The 23,950-nt window shown below is 36.5% G+C and overlaps 1 protein-coding gene and 1 long non-coding RNA gene across 10 annotated transcripts in view; one reads left to right on the forward strand and one right to left on the reverse strand.

Moving 5' to 3' along the window:
* The window catches only part of Nlgn1 (neuroligin 1), a 905,434-nt gene that overhangs the window by 418,422 nt on the left and 463,062 nt on the right, over positions 1–23,950 (reverse strand).
* On the forward strand, positions 8,801–22,834 carry LOC108350212 (uncharacterized). The gene is made up of 5 exons (XR_015671463.1): positions 8,801–11,032; positions 13,947–14,041; positions 15,188–15,323; positions 17,032–17,290; positions 22,612–22,834. It is a non-coding gene; the product is annotated as an uncharacterized LOC108350212 (long non-coding RNA).

A 23,950-nucleotide genomic window follows, 5' to 3' on the forward strand; every position in this document is an offset into this window, starting at 1 on the left:
TTTTTCAAGACAGGACTCTGTGTGTAGCCTTGGGTGTCCTGCAACTTACTAGGTAGACCAGGCTGGCCTTGATCTTAGTGATCTGTGATCTGCCTGCTTCTGCCCCTAGAGTGCTTAATGCCAGGTAAAGGTGTAGACTCCACTACCCAGCTTATAATTAGATTTTTTAAATACCCGAAAATTCCCCCAAACCTGAAAATTTCACTTTTTAACATAAAGATACATTTTTAACAATATAAGTCGCCAAATACTTGGTTGAAAAATGAGAAATGAGATGATAGGGCTATTCAATAAATAAAGGAACTTGCTTGCCAAGAAACTCCATGATCGAACTTTGATAACCAGGATCCACGGAAAAGGAAAGAAACAGCTCTTTTGAGGTATCCTTTGTCCTCCACACTGGACCCACAGGATAAATGTATATTTGTGCTTATGTATGTGCTCATGTACAAACACACACACACACACACACACACACACACACACACACACACACGCACACACACACATAGTGGACATTAGGCCGAAAGGTCAGAATACCCAAGATACAATTCACAAACCATATGAAGCTCAAGAAGAAGGAAGACAAAACTGCAGATTCTTCATGAGATGTAGAGAGTAGGAGGGACTTGGGAGGAAGGGGAGGGGGAGAAAGGAGGAGGGGTAGGATCAGGTATGAGAGGAGACAGGGATAAAATACAGACAGTCAGGAATTTGAAAAGAGGTGTGCAGCAATGGAGGATGGGGAACTGGGAGTAGCCACCAGCAAATCCCAGATGCAAGGAAAGCAGAGGCTCCCAGGACCCAACAGGAATAAGATTATCTGAAATGCCAAACAAAGGGGAGAGAGAACCTGTAGAGACCATATCCAGAAATAAGGCAAGGCCTCAGGTTGGGGGATGGGACCACACTCTGATCTCCAAATTCTTAAAGGAAATGTGGAGACAAAGTGTGGAGCAGAGACTGAAAGAAAGGCCATCCAGAGAGTGCCCAACCTAGGGATCCATAAGATATACAAACACCAAACTCAGACACTATTGCAGATGCCAAGAAGTGCTTGATGACAGGAACCTGATATGGCTGTCTCTTGAGAAGCTCTGCTAGAGTCTGACAGAGGCAGATACTCACAGCCAACCATTGGACTGAGCACAGGGACCCCAATGGAGGAGTTAGAGAAAGGACAGAAGGAGCTGAAGGAGTTGGCAACCCCACAGGAAGAACAACAATATCAACCAACTACCCCCAGAATTCCCAGAATCTAAACCACCAAACAGAGTATACATAAAAGTACCCTTAGATCCAGCCATATATGTAGCAGAGGATGGCATTGTTTAGTATCAATAGGAAGAGAAGCCGTTGGTCCTGTGAAGGTTCAATTCCCCCAATGTAGAAAAAATGCCAGGGGGGTGAGGTGGGAGTGGGTGGGTGGGAGGGGAAGTCTCCTCACAGAAGTAGGGAGGGGGATGGGAGAGGGGGTTCTGGAGTGGAAACCAGGAAAGTGGAAAACATTTGAAAAGTAAATACATAAAATATCCATTAAAACAAAAAGAAAATGAAAAAAAATTAAGGATAAGAAATATGGGTAGAATACAGTCAAATAGAATAAAGATTTCATAATCTGAGAAACTGAGCCAAAATTTTAAGAGTAGTCACTCTTTCTGCCTAGTTGTATGTTGTATACATATTAAAGGAGATTTTCAGTGTGATGATCAAGACAGTACATGCCAACTGCACCCATTTCAAGTCTCTCAATATACATGTGAAAACTGAGACATAGATGGAAAAATTCACTTTTCCAATGTGAATAAATGCTACTTTATTTCATTGACTTTATTTACAATATCGGTAAATTAAAAAACTATTGTCAAAATGTCTCTTTAGTTGAAGGGAGGTAGGCAAGGGCACTTGGAAGACCCTGCGTACTATCTGCTCATGGAAACCGCAGGGAATTAAGCAAATCAACACATTTTGGTTGTATCTGTTCCAAAGGCAAAACCAAAACAAAACTAGTTCCACTGTAGGAAGGAAGAGAATAAACATTTTTTGTTTATTTTATTTATTTACATTTCAAATGTTATACTCTTTTTAGGTATCCCCTCCACAAACCCCCTATCTCATCCCTCCTCCCCCTGCTTCTATGAGGGTGCTCACCCACCCACCCACCCTCCCACCTCTGCCTTACTGCCCTAGCATCCCCCTACCCCGGGGCATCAAGCCTTGACAGGACCAATGGCCTCCCCTGACATTGATGCCAGATAAGGCTGTTCTCTCCTACATTTGTGTCTGGAGCCATGAGTTTCTCCATGTGTATTCTTTGGATGGTGGTGTAGTCAAGCATAAGAAGATAATAAGGTCAGACACAGTTTGTAGATTGTTAGTTCTTCGGTCAATGCTTAAACCATATCTCTAACTCACTGCTGGACTGCATACAATTATTAAACCCCTTGATGGGGTTAATTTCTTTTCTTTCTTTCTGTTTTTATTTCCTTTAAAACATTTTGGGCTTTGTTGCTATAAAAGAATGATGGTGAGGAGAAAAATTTAATCATGCTGCAATAGTATTCCATATCCATATGCTAGTGAGGAGATGCATAGCATTAATTTATGTAATGACCTGCACTGATCTAAAGCCATGGAAAGTTTGATTTTAGAGGAAAGCCATAGACATTTCCAAACTAAGACATGATCCATGATTTCAATTAACCACTGACATTACTGGTGCCGTTTCCATGGTAGAGAAGACAAGAATAAATGACTTGAAGATCAATTTCTGAACAAAGTATTTTTTGCAGGAGAGTGGGGGTGATGATGAATGCACAGGTGCCTGTATGAACTACCCATGCAATTTAGTCCTAATAATGAATAACTTGTATAAAACTCTCATCTGCACACGGTGCTTAAAGGTTTAAAAACTGACATTCCAAATGAAATGAAGGCAAGCAATCTATGAGTTAGGAATTATCAGGGGACCATCTGCACAGACGCCCTCTGATATTAAAGTTGCGTGTTTACAGTGGGATAACCAATGATGGAATCGTGACCCATTTTAATCAAGGGCTGGGATGAGGAAGAGGGTTCAGAAATGGAGAACTTACCCAAATGGCACGGCAGCCAGAAATAAATCAAATCTCAGCATTTCACCCAAACCCTACAAAGTCTTCATTACTAGATCATAATTTTAAAACAGAAGGTAACTGCATTTTTAGACCTTGGCAAAGGTGTCTGAAATTAAGCAGGGAATAAAAGGCAAGTGTGCCCTTCTCTTTTGTCTGGTATGTAGATGGAAAAAATACATAACTAAGTCAAAGACAAAGAAGTCTAAGCGAGTTCATTTTTCTTCACTCGTGCATCTTTTCCAACCTTGCAAAACACTGCACACTGAGAACTCAAGACAGGAAAGGAGAGACTGGAAACCTCTTTCCAGACTCTCTGTGTATGTGACAATCACATCGCAGAGGGAAGGAAAGAGTCAGGACATTTACATGTCAGGTGAAAACATGCCCTTGGTAAAGATGTATTTTAACATCGGCATATACTGAGATCTCAACAAAACTTCATCAGTCTTCATTAATAACTCTTGGTCATGTTGATGAGTATGCTCTTTTTAAAGAAATTTGGGCTTAAGTCAAAGAGTTATGTTATACTAGAGTTCATAGAAAATAAAATAATATAATGCTAACTTCATAAAAATATTAATTACAGTCCAAAAAGTGGACTTCTTCAGCAACCACCCTTTATTTTACTGTTTGTTTTTATGTGTGTGGAGTTTCTGCCTCTAGATATGACTAAGCCCCACATAGATTCAGTGCCTATGGAGGTCAGGAGAAGTCATTATATTTCCTTTTTAAGATATATTTTATTTAATTTATGTATATGAGTACACTGTTGCTGTCTTAGGACACATGAGAAGGGGACAACAGATCCCATTACAGATGGTTGTGAGCTGCAATGCGGTTGCAGGGAATTGAACTCAGGACCTCTGAAACAGCAGTCATTGCTCTTAACCATTGAGCTACTTATATTTCTTAGAAGTGAAGTTACAAATGGTTGTAAGCCAACAAGTAGGTAAATTTGAATTAAAACCAGATCCTTAGGAAACGTATTCAGTGCTCTTAACCACCAAGACGTCTCTAAAGCTCCAAAAACCACCATTTAAAGCAATATTCTTTTTTTTTTTTTGAGCTGAGGATTGAACCCAGGGCCTTGCGCTTGCTAGGCAAGCACTCTACCACTGAGCTAAATCCCCAACCCCTTAAAGCAATATTCTATGCTATTGTCTTCTCACATGGCTGTAAAAGAACTTTGTGTACATGAACCTATACTCACGAGTCAATTTTTAAAGCTTGTTTTAGCCAGTTTTCATTCTATGTCCAATGCATAGGATGGTGAGATGGCACAAATAGCAGCAGTCAGAGTAGTTGAAGTGATTGGAAGTTAATTTGAGTTTTGAAAGAAAGAGAAAAGCAAAAACAATAAAGTTTCAGGATTGTATAAGGGCAGGTTTTAGGTTAAAACAATTATACTAAGGGCAGATATTTAGGGCATAGAGAAAATACCACACAGTGTAGACTTTTTGGATGAAGATACTGAGTATAAGAGGCCCAACAAGTCAGGACTGAGCAGCACTGCCTTGGAAAATGCAAAGGTCCTGGAGAGATGGCCTGGCAGTTGAGATCACTGGCTGCTCTTCCAGCGTTCCTGGGTACCATGGTCAGCACCCAAGGGCAGCTTGGAACTATCAGCAACTCCATTTCCAGAAAATCTGGTGCTCTTTTCTGGTCTCTATACCTCCCAGGCACACAGGGGTGAGTAGGCAAAAGATTTATACAGGTTAACTAAATATTAGAAACTAAAAAGGAACAAGTACCGTAAACAGTAACTTTGTGTCCACGTAACTTGTTCTTTGCTTCTCTCAGCTTGATTTAAGAACAGACCCCATATGTAGCAATGAATATCCTAGTAAGAGCACCAGTGGAAGGGGAAGCCCTGGGTCCTGCTAAGACTGAACCCCCAGTGAACTAGTCTATGGGGGGAGGGCGGCAATGGGGGGAGGGTTGGGAGGGGAACACCCATAAGGAAGGGGAGGGGGGAGGGGGATGTTTGCCCGGAAACCGGGAAAGGGAATAACATTCGAAATGTATATAAGAAATACTCAAGTTAATAATAATAATAAAAAAAGAAATGTAAATAAGAAATACCCAAGTTAATAAAGATGGAGAAAAAAAAAAAGAACAGGTTCTTGGTTCTTCTTCAAGGGCTTTGTAATAATTTTTTTTCATGGATTTAAATGAAACTCTTCTCATTCTGAAGAACATCACTTGAGGAAGAATTCAAGACCAGCGATAGTGCTTTTTCTTTGTTAAAACCAATTTTATTTCCAACTTGGATAAAAATATTATACCCACAACAAATACTGCCATGTTGCTTTACCTGGCCTGTGTCTCCTGGTTATAGAGAAAGTTTTTGATGACATATCATGTGCTCCTGGGGTTCTATCTATCCTTGACTAACACAGTTATTAACTTTGGAGTCTGTTAATCTGCAGTCAGATTTTACCCGACAGGTTTCTACATTTCTATTTGACTATTTGTTTTTAACTTGAAATTTATAGAAAGACCTCAGACATTTTAAAGGTTTACTAGGCTGAGTTGAAAAAGGAATAATATATCAACCAAACCACAGGTTGGGTAAAAGCTTAAATGAGATAAATCTACCTAAGTCCACAGCACAGGATTAACACACAGTTAAAGATCTGTGGTTATTTCTCTAGTAATGCTGTACATAGGACTGCAATGACCTCAACATTTTCCAACATTAGGTCTTAAAGAGAGTCTCTGCAACATTCAGAAAGTGGCCTTTGAATTCTCTCCACAGGAAAAGAAGGTTCGGTGTACTTGACAAAGTACCCCAAGGGGGATGTGGCATAATCCTGATACACAGCACAGACATTTAGAATGCTGTTCTGCTGCCAGCGGCTTCAGAAATAGCTTCTTCATTTCTTGTTCTTAGGGCAAAAATAAGATCTGGTAAAGGAGAGTCAGGCACAGAGAAGATTCTGCAAAGCAACCTTATTTTATCACATACAATCTGAGCAGGAAACCTGAAATGATGTATATGAACCACAGTGTACAACCCAGCCAAGATATGGTTTTAAATAACAAAAGGCTTGGCATATCTCTAGCAAGTTGAAGTTGCCCTGCTATTTTTCTTCAGTTGAGATGCAGGGTTATCTGTGAATCTGATGGGGGAAATTGGTTTAAAACTGCTTGATATTCAAATCATGCATATTGATTCACAGGAAGTTTGAAAGAGGGCTGGTCCACAATCTTTGAACAGCCCTGGTCACCTTCTTTTGTTCTTGGTTTGTAACTTTTATGACAGAATCCGAAATGTGGCTCTTCCTGGAAGTCTAGGAGAATATATTATGTTTCCATAGAGGCATCTAAAAGTAATGTTTTATATTTGAGGAACTTGATGCAATGACACATTTCTAAACAGAGTGTCTTTGCAGAAATTAAAAATTAAAAGGTTAGTATTGATTTAATTTACCAAAATAGAATCTAGTTATTACAGATATGCAATATTTGAGTGGTTTTGAATATCTCTTTAGTTTAGGCATACACATTTTGGTCACAGCAAATGCACATGTAGAGGAAACTATACAAGCACAGGAACAACTCAGGCATCTCTTATAACATAGAAGCCTGGAAAAGATTCAACTTGAGTCAAAAATATATGAGTAAATCAGGAAGACTAAGAAATAAGTTGTTAACATCACCACCTTTATCAGCATCGGAGTGAATTCTCTTTTAAATTTTTTTATTAGATATATTTCTTTACTTACATTTCAATCGTTATTCCCCTTCCCAGTTTCAAAGAATTCATTTATATCCTGGTATGTATCTGAGATTTTTTTTTTAAAGAATCCAAAGTCATCACGTGATACACCCACCATTCATTCTTTCTAATAGTAGAACTATGAAATTGTGAAAGAACATATAAACTATATGTGAATAGACTTTTACCTTTCAAACATTTTTTTTAAATTTTAAACAAGGCATTTATCTTCTTTTGTTCTTTTATTGTCTTAAAATATGGCTGTTGGAACCTTAACTCTTTCTGTGTTCAGAAGGGAAAGTAACTACATGCCGCTACACTAAGTTATGTCTTGCTCAGTGTGCCCGTTTCAATGATCTTGGATTTTCAGTTGAGGTGGGAACTTCCTCTGGATGGCTCCCTTCTTACTATCTCATCAATTCATAATTACCATGTCACTTTTGTTCTGCCCATTATTCTGTACTTATATATGAATGACTGTAAGCATTAATCAAAAATAATACTTAAATACACAAATCTAAAGATCTCAGGTCCACATGTCAGTGAGAATATTTGATGCTTGCAAAAACTCACAGCTGATTAAGGAGCAGAAAATAAGTTCCCCTGACATACTTAGCCATAATCAGAATATCTATATCTCACCCCTCCCTACAACGCACCAGGTCCCCTGAAAAAGAGATAGGCAGAAAGGCACTAAGAGGCAGATGTTGAGGGTCAACCAGTGGGAAACTGTGTCTTCACAACATAAGAGGAGTGTAACACTCTTGAACCTAATACCAACCAACGTTACTTGCACAAGATTACCAGAATAGAAATATAGTCAACACTTCAGCACAAAGGGTTGGTTCTCACAGGCCTACAGTTGGCTGAGAAGCTACCTACAACTGATGACTGTTAGGAAAAAGTAAGTTTCCTGTAAGTATGTGGCCACTTGTAGGTCAACCACACTGAAGTGGATACCCTTTCACCCATGATTATATGGGCAGCACAAAATAGAGTTGATGGGTTACTAAAAAATTTGGTGTGTATGTGTTTGTGTATGTGTCTGTGTGTGTGTGGTTAATGTGGATCTCAGAGTGCTTAGAAGGAGCAATGGGAAGATAAATAGTGTTAAAATATACTGTATGTATGTGTGTGTGTGTATGTGTGTGTATGTATCTATGTATGTATGTATGTATGAACATATGTATATATTTGTATATGAGATTGTCAAAGTACTTATGAAATATTTTAAGTGATACTTTGGTTGTAGTGAGAAAGGTGTTAGATGCTACAGCCAGAGAAAGCTGAGAGTAGATTCATATAGAATTTACACTTCTTTATCACTTTCATAGTGGTCTAGAAGGAAATTGCTTTCCCTGTAAAAGCCTAAAAGAATTAAAGCTTATAGCTGATATTCTGGCAGTTTACTTTTTTACTCAGAGAGAATCGTGGTTATAAGGCATTTAATTTAGGTAGCACATATCATGATTACTTTAATTAAAATGAGTTCCTAAGTAGCTATAATTTTATAAAATTACATTGAAGTACTTTGAAAGGAAAATAGGTATTTGAATTATAGACAAGATTTTTTCCATCAGTACACATTATTTTAAAAATGAACATAAAGTTCTATAGTAAAATTTTATAAAAATAAGCAAGCTACACTTTCATGTTTATAAATTTTGTTGATGTTTATAGATTTCTTAAATGAGTGTGTGTTTTATTTTTAGGTTTTCCAGATGCTCTAAAGATGCAATGATAGCATCACTACGGGGACTATATTAATTGCATATAAGACAGATAATGAGCTTCCTCTCACTCCTAAGGGCAGTCAGAGTCTGAGCCTTCCACACCCTGCTCTCGGGTGCTTTGTATGTCACTTCCTGTTCTTGATTCATAAAGGAAGATCTGGGTCACAAGGGTCATTGCCATGGTAGCCCTCTTCCTACTGAGGGTATTCCCTGACCCACATCTTGTAGGTATTGGAAGAAATTAGGACACATGATCAACAGTTCATGTGGATTTGCCAACTGACCTGACACTGACTCTGGCCTAAAGAAGAACACCCCCCACCCCACCTGTCTCCTAATGAGTAGCCTTCTGGAGGCTATGTTCTGTTTCTTATGCTTTTGTTTTAGAAAACAATAGGAAAAGAAAGGCGGTATGAAAGAGGAAAAGGAAAGGAAAGGAAAAGAGAAAAGGAGAGGAGAGGGGAGACGAAAGGAGGGAATATAAGAGAGAGATGACCATAAAAATAGGTACATTTTATATTTTTGTGGTGTTACAGCCTTGAAATGTCAAGACACAGGAGGTAAAGACAAGAGAAACAAGAGTTCAAGATCATCCCTGGGTACACAGTGAGTTTGAGGCCAACTTGCACTACTTAAGATCCTGTATAACACACACACACACACACACACACACACACACACACACACACACACACAGTAAAATATTAGCTCAGTAATTTTATTTAAATCTCAAAAAATGGTGGACATCTATTCTTCCCACTTGTAGCAGTCATTGTAGGAGGATCCCAATATCCGGGTCAGCCCGAGAAACAGAGGCAGTCCCTGCCTTAAAATATGACCCCTTACAAATTAACCAAATGACAAACTCATCAACAGTAATACCTTCGAAAATGGTAACCTCAACTTCCTGTCATGACTGATTTTACTATTTCTGCTTTAAATTTTAGCGTTCTGAGAAGCACAAGCAAAATCTTAAGAAAACATGACACATAGAAGAATGAAAATTCTCATGTTTATATTAGCTTGTTGAAAGGTACATGTTTGGATTAAAAGTCTGAATCAGTTTATAAAAAAGCTACCCCTGTAATCATAAACAAGAAATTCTGGACTCATTTATTCAAACCTTGTATGAAGTTCACCACTCATCACTCCTTAGTACAGATAAGGTATTTTCACAATATTGCTGACATTTTGGAAACTTTAGTAGCTATATTTATTTTTATATTGTACCTAATGCTTGACATTGGTGCATACCATAGCTCAGAAAAGGGTACTGAATTTGGAAGAGGAAAAAGAACTCAAATACACAATTCCACACAGTGATCAACACTGCATGAATACAAGACCATACAATGCCTGACTTTTCAGATGTACTAAACATTGGAACAAACTGGGTTGAAGCCGCATGAAAAAGAATTTTCCCAGCAAGTGGGAGGCGTGTTCCTTAATTACCAGAAACATAAAAATGAATGGTTAAATGAAAAGAACTTTAAAAATTTAAAACTTCATACATACCTAAACTTGGTCTTGAAGAGGGGTGAAAACTACATCTCTCTGTGGGTATAGATGGATATTAGGAATTATTCTCATTTCGTAAGTTAGTGGTTGTGATTGTATCTCCTAGTAACATCAGAAGCTACACCCTTAAAATCTCACCAACATGAACAACCAGATGTGTGCTGAGCAAAGATGACACCAATAAACGTGTCAAATGGAAATGGGAAATATCAGGAAGCCTCTACCCTACACAGAGAACTATAGGCAATGCAGACAAATGAGTAGAGCTGAGAGCAGGAGTGGTGGTCCTTCCCAGGAGGAGCATAACAACTGGTTGTCTAGGATCAAACTGTCCATGCTGAAAACACACATACAAATCACATTATATAGAATCAGATTATATTTAGAACTATATATATGTATGTACAACTACATATATGCATGAACAATTAATGAAAAAAGATACATGAATTTGAAGGAGAATATCACAGGATTATAGGACAGTTTAAGGGAGGAAAGGGAAGGAAGATATATTGGAATTAAATTACAGTCTCAAAGAAGCAAACCTGATTTCCTTTTTAAATCTTCAGATATACCAATAATAGAAACATTGCCAGTACATGAGGGAGAGATTTCTCTATATTTTATTCCCAGTGTACCTCCTGTCATCTTAAAAGAGTATCACCTTTCTGTAGGTACCATCATTCTGCACACTTCCTCCCAGATTGAGAAGTCTGGGTCGTGTAATGGGAAGAGGCAAAAGCATTGGGTATGTGGTATCAGTGTAGGAGACAAGAATAGCAATGGGTACTTATTTAGTGCCCTTCTTCTTAATCTGTGACCAATGCCCCCTGGTAGTAGCAAATCCTGAAGGTAGACTTCAAGATCACAAACAAAACTACAAGAAAGCATCTTTATGTTCTATTAGCACCATTAAAGAAATGCATAGCTGACTTCAAAGTAAGGTAATATCATCCCTATTTAAGAACATCCTTTAGTCTATCTTACTGTTGATAACTTCAAAAATGTGAAAGTTTCATACTTGTAAATAAAATAAGTCAGCACTGTTGGAATACAGAAATGGAAAGAAAACAAGGCCTGTTTTTATCAGATTTTGGGAAGGTACTTTGGAAACTTCTTAGCTTGACAAAAACTGTAGACTTATTTTTAGTAAGTGAATTTATGAGATTTAATAATTTGTATGCCAAGACAATGTAGAATCCTGGACTATTCAGTTATTAGGATGTTTCCTGCAAGGAGCCATGAAATGCACTGTTGTTGTGAAGGTAACAGTACTTTGAAGTGGGTATATTTTCATTCTGCTAAGCCCTTGGTTGGCAGCTCATGTTTTATTTTAAATATAACCACTTCTATTCAAAATTTATATTCATAATTTTATCAGAGAGGGCTGTTTTTCAAATTGTATAAGTTTAGGTCATAAACTATCTTATCTATTATGATAATATGTTAATAGAAAAAAATTATAAAAATTGCATGTTAATAAGTTGAAAACTCTTTTTAGTAAGAATCTGAAAAATGTAAGAAATGGAACAGCAGTTCTTTTACATTTCATTGGGTGGTGTTAATGATTTTTACCAAACACTGACATTTATTAATAGTGAGACTCTTCAGGCATTTTGCCAGTAAGGTGACAGAAGTTTGCTCCTCCCTCATTGAAGCCACCAGTGAGGTCACTAAACACAACTTGAATTCTTATCTCAGGTGTCTGCCAGGCATCTTCAAGGTACCTGCATGTTCAGGTGAAGTGGATAATATTGTCCACTGAACACTCTTTACTTTGGACTTTACAAAGTGAACACTAGAGAGAAAAACAATAACATTTATAAGACATTCAATATCTTAGTTGTTCCCTAGGTTGTGTTTTGAGGTAGATTCGTACAGTCCTGGGTAGACTCCATGTATGCACTGAAACAGGTATGAGATGTGAAAACTCAGGAGGCATTCATTGTTCTTTAGGATGATGAATTAATATTGTTAAAGTTATCATCAGTAACACTACTACACAATTATGTATTACTGGCATGGTTTACATGATATTGAACTTGACTGAAGATTTTAAAATTTATCCCAATAATGAATTTTTAAAATAGCTAGGAAAAGCATAATAACTACATGGGCAGTGCCATTGAGCCCTTAGATATTTAACTATATTGTAAAGTTGAATTGCTATAGGCTTCTGTCAATCACTATATTGAAAGAAGGTGGGGTAGTTAATAGCCCTACCTCATTCTTGATTTTAATGTGATTGGTAAATGTTTTCTAATTAGGATAATGTTGGCTATGTGTTTGTCATATGTAGCATTAATCCTATTGAAGTTTATTCCGTCCAGTTCTATATTCTATAGGGATTTTTTTCATGAAGACCATATTTAATTTTATTATGAATTTGTCATGACAAAATTGTTAAAATTTTCAAAGATTTTTCTACATTTATTTTACTGATGTGAATTTTGTATTTCAGTCCATTCATATGATTTTCTATATTTTTATTTATTCATTTTCTGTATATTACTTTATTGACATGAATGAGTATTTTGCCTGAATGTGTTTCTGTTGACCTGGTGCCTATGGAAGCTAGAAGAAGGATTTGGCTCCCACCAACAGAAAGCATATATTCTATAAACCAAGTTTGCTAGAAGAGCAACCATTGCCCTTGGTCAATGGGATATCTCTCCAACCCCACAACTAATGACTTTCTTACATTTGAATTTTGTAAATGGTTTTCTGTATTTATTGTATTGATGGGAATTTTGTACTTCAGTCCATTTATATGCATCCCTGAGATAAAGCCAATTTGATCGTGGTAAATGATCTTTCTATACATGTTTATATTTGACTTTCAAGTATTTTACTACATCCATGTTCATCCAGGATATTGCCCTACAGTTAATTATAATTAAACATTAACTTTGTCATATATCTCTATTTACAAAGTATACAGAGAAATTCCTAGAAGTTTTGTATTAGCATGTTCCTAATTACATGGTAAAGAAGATCTAATTATAGCCCAGAAGGGACATCACGTATAATCTTATAAATGGGTAGATCTTCTACGTCAGAGGTCTCTCATAGTTACCCTGTAGGTTTGTCTCATGACATAATAAATAAATCATTAGTAAAGAGAGATGTCTTAATTCTCAACAAATATGTAGACATGTATGCATAAAATGCAGTTCCATAAAAATCAACCTTATTAAGCATTAATGCAAGATTTGCTGCATGGAAGACTATCCATAAAATTATTTACCGTGGCTACTCATGGGAGGTGAGAATACTTCAGGACTATGGAAACTTCATTTTCGGTAATAGTTAATATTTCTATCAAAGGTTCATAAACCATATATATGTGCAAATAATTAGAGCTATTATATTAAGAGAAAATGCTTTTTCAGACAAATACATTATATGCTAGTGGCTATCACTAATACATTTAAATTCAAACACATTTCGTGAAAATTAATGAATCATACCTCTGAATGAACTGATTAAATCTTTGGTTTTTTTACAAACACAGTATTGGAGAATCACGACGTAGTGGAAGAGCATGAGGTCATGGTTTTATATGTTAAGAGCGAGTCCTTGACAGTTTAAATGAAGTGCCAAAGTTCTAGTTAAGGCTAGATCAGGATAGAAAGCTTCCAAACTGGTCTTTTATTGCATTACAATTTTCTTCTAAAGTTCTCACCACTGTCTCTTTGTCTTTGGACAGGGAAAAGTAATTACCATTGGCTCAGTCAGTATTTACCATTGACTCAAGCGGTAGTTACCACTGGCTTAAACAGTATTTTAGGACAATAGGATAGCAACCTAAATTAAAGAGACTTATTCATTCTAAAAATAGCATTTTGCATACCACAGATTTTACAGAATAAGAAGGACTCTAGGAAATAAGAGAGTGATGGGGATGGCACTCTAGTAGACTGCACAAGTTGCCATGAGCAAACACAAAAAAGGTAAGTTGAATTTTGGGACATGAATTGAGCAAACTCTCAGATTTTCTAGTTGCCTAGGAACATTCAGACACTGCAGCTCATGCTTTGCCTATTTTGTAATTTTTAGATTGGTTGTCACTTGCAGAGGATTAGTTTCTCAGAATGTTGACTCAGAACTGATTTCATCAAATCATGTGTTCTTTGATATCTTGATGTTTAGTTGAGCCACACAAGTGCCTGATGAACACGAGTCAAAACCAAGTGAAACCTACCAGGCATCATGCAGTGCCGAAGAGTAATCCAGATAAAATAATGACAACCAGCTTAAACCTAAAGCTACTCTTTCTTCTTCGGAATATATCCTTATTCATTATACGCTTGCTAACTTACATTTAATACAACATAGGTTGAGATTCACATATTGGAAATACATGAAGATGTTTAACAACCTGAGGTATCAGCAAATGTAAACTAAAGTTTCATTCTATCTCATCCTACTAATAATGGTTATCATCAAGAAAATTAGCAATGTAACACACAGGGGTGGTGGGAAAAAAGATATTTTTACATTGCTGATGGGCATGTATAGTGGTGAGTTCACTAAAGTAATCTGTTCAGAGGATCCCCAAATAATGAAAGCAGAACTACGTTATATCTCTGATATGCTCCTTGGTCTATGTCTACAAAAGTCTTTATCAGTATGTCACTAAGACACTTAATCATCTATATTTGTGGCACAAGTACTCATAATAGCCAGGAAATTCAAGGAAATGGAACTTAAATTCCCATCATCAAATGACTGTGTAAATGTTATTTGGGATACATATACACAGCAGGGTTTTATATTCCACAATAAGGAACATGAAATAAAGAAAGAATGCCATTCATAGAAAAATTGATGGAAACAAGAAAGTCAACCTAAGAAGCAAAATAAGGAAAATTCAAAAGACAAATATCACATGGTTGTTCTCATAAATTCATGTTTATAAACATATATTTATTATAGACTTTTCATGAAAGTAGATGGCTGATAGGGTTGAATGGGAAGGGTGAAAGGAACAAGAGAGAGAAATATGAAAAAGTCAAAAATCTTCTGCTTTTGTCAATGAAGCCTGGATTTAATTCAATATCTTTGCATGTATATGATATCTGTCTTTCTGCTTGCAGGTCTATCTGTCAATCACTTAATCTATCATCTGCCCTCTATTACTTGACATGAAAGCAGATAGAAGACTATTTAGGACAAAACAGAGACCAGAGAAGATGGGAAGATTGGAGGTCAGCGTGAGAAAGATACCACAGCGTATGTATTCTAAAATACCTCAATGCATGTAGATAATAAATACTGTAATATTTATAGCAACTAATAATAAATACTGTATAACACCATAGTAAATAAACAATTGTGACAAACATTTCAAAATGTAATTTTTGAGACCTCCACAATGTACTTGAATCTGCATAACGGAACATCTTACCCAAGTTGGATTTCATATATACCTTACATACTCAGCCTAAAGGTAGCTTTTGTCATATTTCTAGTATATTCAGTTTTAACTATAGCAATCTCATGAAGTTGGGTATATAATTTTTTCAACTGTAGCCTCATGTGAGTATTTAAAAAGCTTTGCATTCTGGAGACTTGGGATCTTCGTTCAGTTTCCAGCACCTACTCTGGTAATTCACAGCCATCCCTAAGTCTGGTTCTGGGGAATCTGTCACACTCCTCTTGACTTAGTAGGCAATTGCAGGGATATGCTACACATACAAAGAAGCAGACACACGTACACATAAATTTTTAAAAAATGTTTTGGTTTCAAGCTTAGGTTGGGTTTAGGTATTTTTAAAATTAGTTTATTTAGACCAAGAAAAATTGATTATGAATAGCATATACTACCATTAATATATTCTCCGTGTGTAATACACTTTAGAAAGGCTATGATGTCTTCAATGCATTCCTCATTGTTCTCATGAACATGTGTAATGCCTAGAAAATTGCTCTGCTATCCTTTGTAAGTTTTGTTTAAAAAATGGAATATGTTACAGGTAATTAAAGTTAATTCTTAGTGTTGATAGATCCCATTTAATTTTATAACAGTGAAAAATAAAAGAGTTCACATCTCATTAAAGTCCAATAGAAAGTAAATCAGTCCACACAAAGATTAAATAAAAAATAGTTGAAAAAAATCAACAAAGAGCTCAATTTGGCATACGGTTGTTCTCACTTCAGTAACCCAGACCAACACTAAAAAGGATGAAGATATATTTCAAATGCTCTCTTTCTTCTTTTAGAAGGTTGACGGCAAGGGCACTAGGTTGATATATTTCAAAATGCTAGAATACAGTACAGTTTTTGACATTCACAATGAATTATGGCATTTATAGTGGAAAGGAAAAGTAAGCTAGTCTATATTGTTAATACCTTATGAAACAAATGGCATGAAACATTCTGAATGTTAACACTAACATGAAGATCTACTGCAAGCGGGTAGATTACACAATATACATGGTTTAGATTTGAACTGAAACAAGTCCAACTCATGTCCTCTATGGAATTTCCTCTTCCTTGACTTCTCAGGAGGCACATTGTCCTTAAGAGATTTCAAACCCTTTTTCATGGATTCACGACAGGCCTTTGAGTTATTAATAGTTCATATTGATTTCATGCTTTGTGTGTGCCAAACCCTCTTTTCGGATCTTTACCCTTGCCAGTTAATTAAATTATCATACTATATTAGCTACAGTAATTAAAACAATTTAACAGAAAAAGAAATAGAGGTTAAGTAACATTCACAGTTAGTAATGGGGAAATGTGTAATTTGAACTCTGGTCATACATCTTTGGAAATCACTTATGGTCATTACCAAAAGATGTCCAGGAGGAAATGCCCATCAGTGACACAACTAATCTGTAGGCAAACGGTTCTTAGATCTTTTCAGAGTTTAGGGGAATTTTAAAAGCCATATTGATTTATATATTTTATGATTGTTTTACCTGCATGTATGTCACAGTCAACATGTACATGCAGCGCCTGCAAAGACTAGAGAGAGCATTGGGAGCGGCCCATGCAGGAGCTGAAACTGAACTTGTATCAGCTGGAAGCTCTGCACATGCTCACCACCATGAACAATTTCTCCAGATCCAAAACATGGAAGATTCTGCCAAGAGCAAGCCTTAATATTTTTCTTTTGAAAGACTTCCATTCATTGATTTGCTCTTGTATTCACTTACTTTCCTTCAAATTATCAATGGATTTTATTCAATTAAAAGGTAATTAGTATAGAATATAAGATTTTCTGCTTTCTTCTCATTAGTGTAAGAAAACTGGACTTAGGCTTAAGGGTAATGATTGCCAAAGTTAAATTTATTATTATCTTTTTATAAGAGGCTCATAAAGCCAACTCTATAATTTAAAGAGTCATTGATATGCTATAATACATTGAAAGCAGCTACATTTCGTCATCTAATAAATTTCACGGTATATATTTCTGTGTATGGATGAGAGCAGAACCTTTAAGGAAAACAGGATAGTGGAGTAAGGAAACTTTTCTAAGCTTCTCAGTCCAATAAGCTACATCTTTAAAGCAAAAATTGTAATGTAGCAGTCATTGTAAACATTTATTTGGAGATTTGTGAACTGTATTAAAATGCTTATTTTTCTCCTTTTTAAATTTGCATTTGAGAAATAATATGTTTAAGAACCTATCATCTTTAAAATGTAAGAAAAATTATCTGGGACATGTAAGTAATAGATGACTAGCTCACACACACACACACAAACACACACACACACAAACACACACACACAAACACACACACATTATTAGAGTTGATAGATCCCATTTAAGGGATGGAGGGAGTGAATGGTAGGGAGAGATAGTAGAGGGAGAGGGAGAGAGAGAGAGAGAGAGAGAGAGAGAGAGAGAGAGAGAGAGAGAGAAGAGGAGAAGAGGAGAAGAGGCAGGAGGGAGGGAAGGGGAGAGAGAGCGAGCGAGCAGGAGAGAGAACTCAAAATAAAGCTATCTATCAGTTGTCACTGTGAATGTAATTTCAATACCCTTTAAATAACCTATTCATTGCACTATATTTTAAAAGCAAGAACATATTCAACTGATTGGCTATTTTATTATACCAAGCAGTGGTCATTTAAACATTTAATCAGATAAAAGGATACATGTAAATGATGCACCTTTATCCAACTTTTTATTACAAAGCACCATGGGCAATTTAATTTTATTTTCTATGGCATTTATAGATGCACTATAAAAAGTAGGAAATAAGGTGAGCATTGGCTGGAAGGATTTCAAAATTCAATTATTGATATTTCAAGGAAATAAATATTTACTACAGTGACTTCTGGTTTGACTTAGACCCAAGGACAATATTTATTCCCTGTTTACCTAGCTTTTATAGGAAAGATTTCCATAAAGAGGGCAAAGTAATTCACTAATGTGAGTTCTGTGACACATGTAGAAGACTAGGTATGCACTAGTATAAAAACTGCAATCAACCTCCTCCCAAATGATTTAGTTTTGATGACAGGAGGCACAGACAAGGAACTCAAGCAGCCCCATGTCTTTCTAAATGGCATTTGGAGTTGATGGCCTCTGAAGGAGGAAGAGTCAGTTTTCTTCAGTGATATGGATCATGCCCTATAGGATACCTGTGCACTGACTGTTGGTGCCCTATAGCCATGAACATAGAAGCAACACTGACTGTAATCAGCACATTATGAAGAACACACAAAATTGGAAAAGATGTGGAGTATGGTTCAGGAGGAGCTGTATGAGAAGATTTGGGGTAGCTATGATCTAAATATATTGTATCCACTCATTTACAGAATGACCAGAGAATAAATAAAATATTCTAAATGTATAAAACACTTGGACCTTATGAATATTGCACAACTGAATACAAAGATCTTTTACCCATTAAGAAAAATGGAACAAGTGAAATGCTTTCCCCCCAACTATTAGTTTCCCAAAATATCTACATTCTTCTACCAGCAAACTTCATCAGAAAACAAACTACAAGTCCATGCAAGCATTTTAACCTGAGTCTGGACCCCCAGATTCTATGTAGAAAGCTAGGTGCAGAGTTGGCTCGGAAGCACAGTGTGAGGAAGTAGAGATAGTGCGATCCCCGAGGCTTGTCCCACAAGTAGTCTTGCTGAACTGGCAAGCTACAGTTTCAGAGAGCAAAACTAGCTCTGAAATACATATATAAATAAGTAAATAAATGAATACATATGGAAAATTATTGGGGAATGTAAATGACACCAGCCTCTGGCCTTTAGATGCCTATCACATATAGTTGCAACCACTGCATCAAACACACACACACACACACACACACACACACACACACACACACACACACACGAGAGAGAGAGAGAGAGAGAGAGAAAAGAAGAAGTAGATTTTTTCTTTCTACCTTCCTTTTTTTCTTCTTTCCTTCTTTCTTCACTTGTTGAAGGTCAAACCTAGGCTATCAAGCATTCTATACAAGCACTCTACCACAGAGACGTTATTTCACTACAAAAAATCATGAAATATGGTTCTTCAGAATATAACTTGAAATTGAGACAAGGAAAACCTCTACTTAATAAAATAAAAGCTCATTAATTTGAAGAATACTTAGATGAGTACAGAGACATAAGGAATTTAGGTCAGTAACACGAAGTCCTTTCACGGGAGCTGTCACTCAAATCTCCATTGCTTGCTCATCATATTTTTATTCTCCTTCTCTAAGAATCCAAACACCAAGACCACTTCACTCCCTGGAGGATAGACTGCATTACCTCAGTAATATAAACTTTTTAATTGCATAGTTCACATTTCACATGTTATTTCTTTTCCCGGTTTCCCCTCAAGAATGCCCCTATCCCACCCCCTCCCCCTGCTTCTATAAGAATGCTCCTTCTCCCACCCATCCACTCCTACCTCTCTGCCCTGGCATTCCCCTACACTGGGGAGCCGAGCCTTCACAGGACCAAGGGCCTCTTCTCCTGTTGATGCCCAACAAGGCCATTCTCTGCTACATATGCGACTGGAGCCATGGGTCCCTCCATGTGTACTCTTTAGTTGGTGGTTTAGTCCCTGGGAGGTCTGAGGAGTCTGGTTTATTGATATTTTTGTTCTTCCTAAGGAGTAACAAACCCCTTCAGCTCCTTCAGTCCTTTCTCTAACTCCTCCATTGGTGTTTCAGTGCTCAGTCCAATGGTTGGCTGTAAGCATCCACCTCTGTATTTGTCAGGCTCTGGTAGAGACTCTCAGGAGACAGCTATATCAGGTTCATGTCAGCAGCCACTTCTTGGCATTTGCAGTAGTGTCTGGGTTTGGTGCTTAGATATGGGATGCATTCCCAAGCAGGACAGTCTCTACTCCACACTTTGTCCCTGTATTTCTTTTAGACAGAAGCCCTTCTGGGTTAAAAATTTAGAGATGAGTGTGTGGCCCCATTCCCCAACCAGGGTTCTTGTCTAACCTCTGGATATGGTCTTTACAGGTTCTCCTCCCCTTTGTTGGGCATTTGAGCTAATCTCATCACTGTTGGGTCTTGGGAGTCTCTTGCTTTCCTGGTATCTGGGACTTTCTGGTGGCTACCTCCAGTTCCCCATCCGTCATTGCAGCACACCTCCATTCAAATTCCTGATCCTCTGTATATCATCCCTGTCTGCTCCCATACCTGATTCTGAGCCTCTTTTTTCTTAATAGCTTTCCCTTTCCCTCTCCTTCTCCTTGCCTTCTCCCTCTCCATCTTCCTCTCCCTCTCTCCTTCCTCTCTTAAATCAATTAAGTGCATGGAAATAATCTGAAACTGTACCAAAATGTATTACTCTTCTTTTTAAAAAATGAAATTTTCAGAAAATCAGCAATGATGCATTTATTCCCTCCAAAGGGTTTTAACAAGGATCTCATGCAGCATAGAGGAAAGAAAGCAAACAGATGAATAATCCAGCAGAGGAAGCAACTTTAGTTATGACTATGATACTTAGTACAATAAGCAGACATTTCGCACTAAAATAATTCACTTTTGTCTATACATTATTTCTGGTTTATAAATATGAAATGTACATTAGTCAGTAAACACCGAATGGTTGGTACAAAACATTTCACCAATACTACGTTTGTCAAAGTAAAAGGAATGTAAATTTGTATACATAAATTGCCCAGAATTTAAGATTAGTATTTTATGAGGCTTAGATGAGTTGAATGTTTAAAAAAGGTAAAGAGGAAATGTTTTAATTAGTAATCATAAAATTAATTGATTTCTATGTTCCTGGTCAAAACAGAAGGTTAAACAGGTTGTACTGAGTTTAATTTTGCAGTAAGGTAAAATACCAAGGCTAACCAGCTATATCACATGAGACTCAAAAAAAAGTTTTCTAGGCTCAATTATGTAGTGAGACACTTACATCAACCTACGAGATAGCTTCCTATATCACAAAATCAAAATTAAGATGTTAAATACTTTTTTAATCTGTAAATTTTCCTATTGTAAACTTTCAAAAATCCATGCTGGTTTGATGGATTTGAAACTGAATACACATTTCCTGTGAGGAGCACACACTGGCCTCTATTTTATCTTGATGTGGTCTCTCTGCCTTCCCACCCACCTCACCCTGCATTGATGCCGGTCAGTACACTGAAGATACACATTCCCTGGTTTGTATTTCTTACATTTTTAAGTTTACAGCAAATCAAAACAATTTATGCCGAAACGGGTAGAAAATACTGTGTGGTGCATAGTGCTGATTAGTAGCTCACTAATGAAGAAACTGGGATATAGAGTCTAATTTGCATGTTCTGTTAAAACTCAAACCCAGAGACTCTACACACACCCTGTGTTCCTTTTGCTCTGTTACTGAATATTAGTGAGTATCATTGGAAAACAAAAGGCTTTTCAGAGTCCTTTAGCACCCTTATAAGAGATGTTCCTTTAATATCAGACTATCCCATCAAAGCAAAGACTTGCTTATGTTTACTATCCTAGACAAACGTCTCCATTTTCTATAATTACTACAGTAACTAGATTTAGACAGAGATAAGCAAAATTTTAAAATAATAGTGGTGCTACTCTGATTTTGCTGTTTAATATATATGATGAAATTTAGAAACATCCTTCTGACTTGGAGAATCATGTAACCATACAGTGAGCCGATGCCATGACAAATTAAGAAGGAAAACAGTGTATTTTTAATTTCCTCTCCTTCATCGCATTTATGTTCAGTTTGGGAGAAAAGAAGAAAATTGATTCTTCAACATACAATTTAAAATTATTCAGCCCATTGTACAAATTCATAAGAGGGTTTCCAGAACTTCCTAAAGAGATATTACCATCTATTTTGTAAATATATTTTAGATGATTTTCATAACACACATTATATTGTTTTTCAGAAATGAATATTATGATACCCAGTAGATCAATATGAAGATTTTAGATCCATTTAGCAAGTAATTATATATTCAAGTTCCATTTTCCCATGTGTACACTATCATTTTCTTGATCACCTTAGGAAAAAAAAGGAATAGTTCATTTTTACATGAAGTTGTATGAAATACGACTGTTCTAACTTTTGATTCTTCCAGGGAGATTGGGATCCATTGTCTGAATGTTGGGAATTTATGACATACGGATACTGATGGGCTTCTGAAAATGCTTCTCTCTGAACAATAAAGAAGACGGAAATTGATTTCAAAAGGTCAGGAAGTTTTCAAGTAAATCGTAATACCCCTTCAATATGAAACAAACAACAATTTATGTATATGTTGTCTAAACAAGTTGTCAAATAAAATTTTATGGAATTGCAGTTTTTTTTCTAACCATATTATTTAACCTATATACATATATTAACATTTTATATGTTTTTCTTTAAAAAGCATATTTATATGCTTCCTGGTTATAATTCACCACTTAACACTACAGCCCAGTTTTAAACCCTGACCATAGAAGCCTTTCTTGGGGCTCAGGAGAGGGCTCTGTGGTTAAATATGTATGCTGCCATCCCTGATGAGAAGCTCGATCCCCAGATCTCACAAATTGTCCTCTGAACTGCATGCATGTGGCATGCTTTGTATACACAGATACAAACAAAAAAACACCATACAATTAAAAGTGCAATTTAAAATTCCCTTGATAGTTTGTGAGCTAAGATCTATTAATCATTGTTATCTATTAATCAAATTACTGATGTTTCAAAACTGGTTTGAAGACCTGCAACTGTAGTGTCTCCTTTTGAGGAACACAGTCAAACCTGGTGATGTCACAATTAGACCATTACAGATGTCATCACGGTTGAGATTTACTCTCCTAAACATGACAGAGTCATGGCTACTCAGTACATTCATGTGTCTCTGGCAGTGAAGATGGTCAACATGGAAGTTACAGATTCATTCGAAGCTCACATTCATTTTTTCCTAGAAGTTATACTTGCCTGGAAATTTTGCCTCTGGCTTGCACTGAATTACTGGGCAGCCAATTTTGCAAACATGATTGTGTCTCTGGAATTTGATACGCAAAATGGTTTATTAATATTGACCTCATCAAAGTCATGAGGTTTTGTGAAGATCAGAAAACACTGAAAACACTCATAAAAAACAATGGGATATTTAGATAGTAGTAGCTTTCGGCTTTCCCATCATCCTGTGTTTCCTTCTCTCCCTCTGTCTCTTCCTTCCTTCCTTCTTTCCTCATAGACTATGTAACTATACAGCCCAGAATAGTTTCAATATTGCCTGAATTTCCCAGGTACTGAATTTCTCATTTTTTTAGCATTTAGCAGTTCATAAAATGTTGATTTTTCTCTGTGGGAAAAAGGGAAAATATAGCATTCCTAGTAATTAATAATTTTAATTAAAAATAAAACTGAATTTTGTGTACATAATATATTCAAATGACATTTTATTTTATATTTCTATATCTCTTAGA

Source organism: Rattus norvegicus, chromosome 2, assembly GCF_021556685.1.
Source record: "Rattus norvegicus strain SHRSP/BbbUtx chromosome 2, alternate assembly SHRSP_T2T, whole genome shotgun sequence".
Lineage (NCBI taxonomy): Eukaryota > Metazoa > Chordata > Mammalia > Rodentia > Muridae > Rattus > Rattus norvegicus.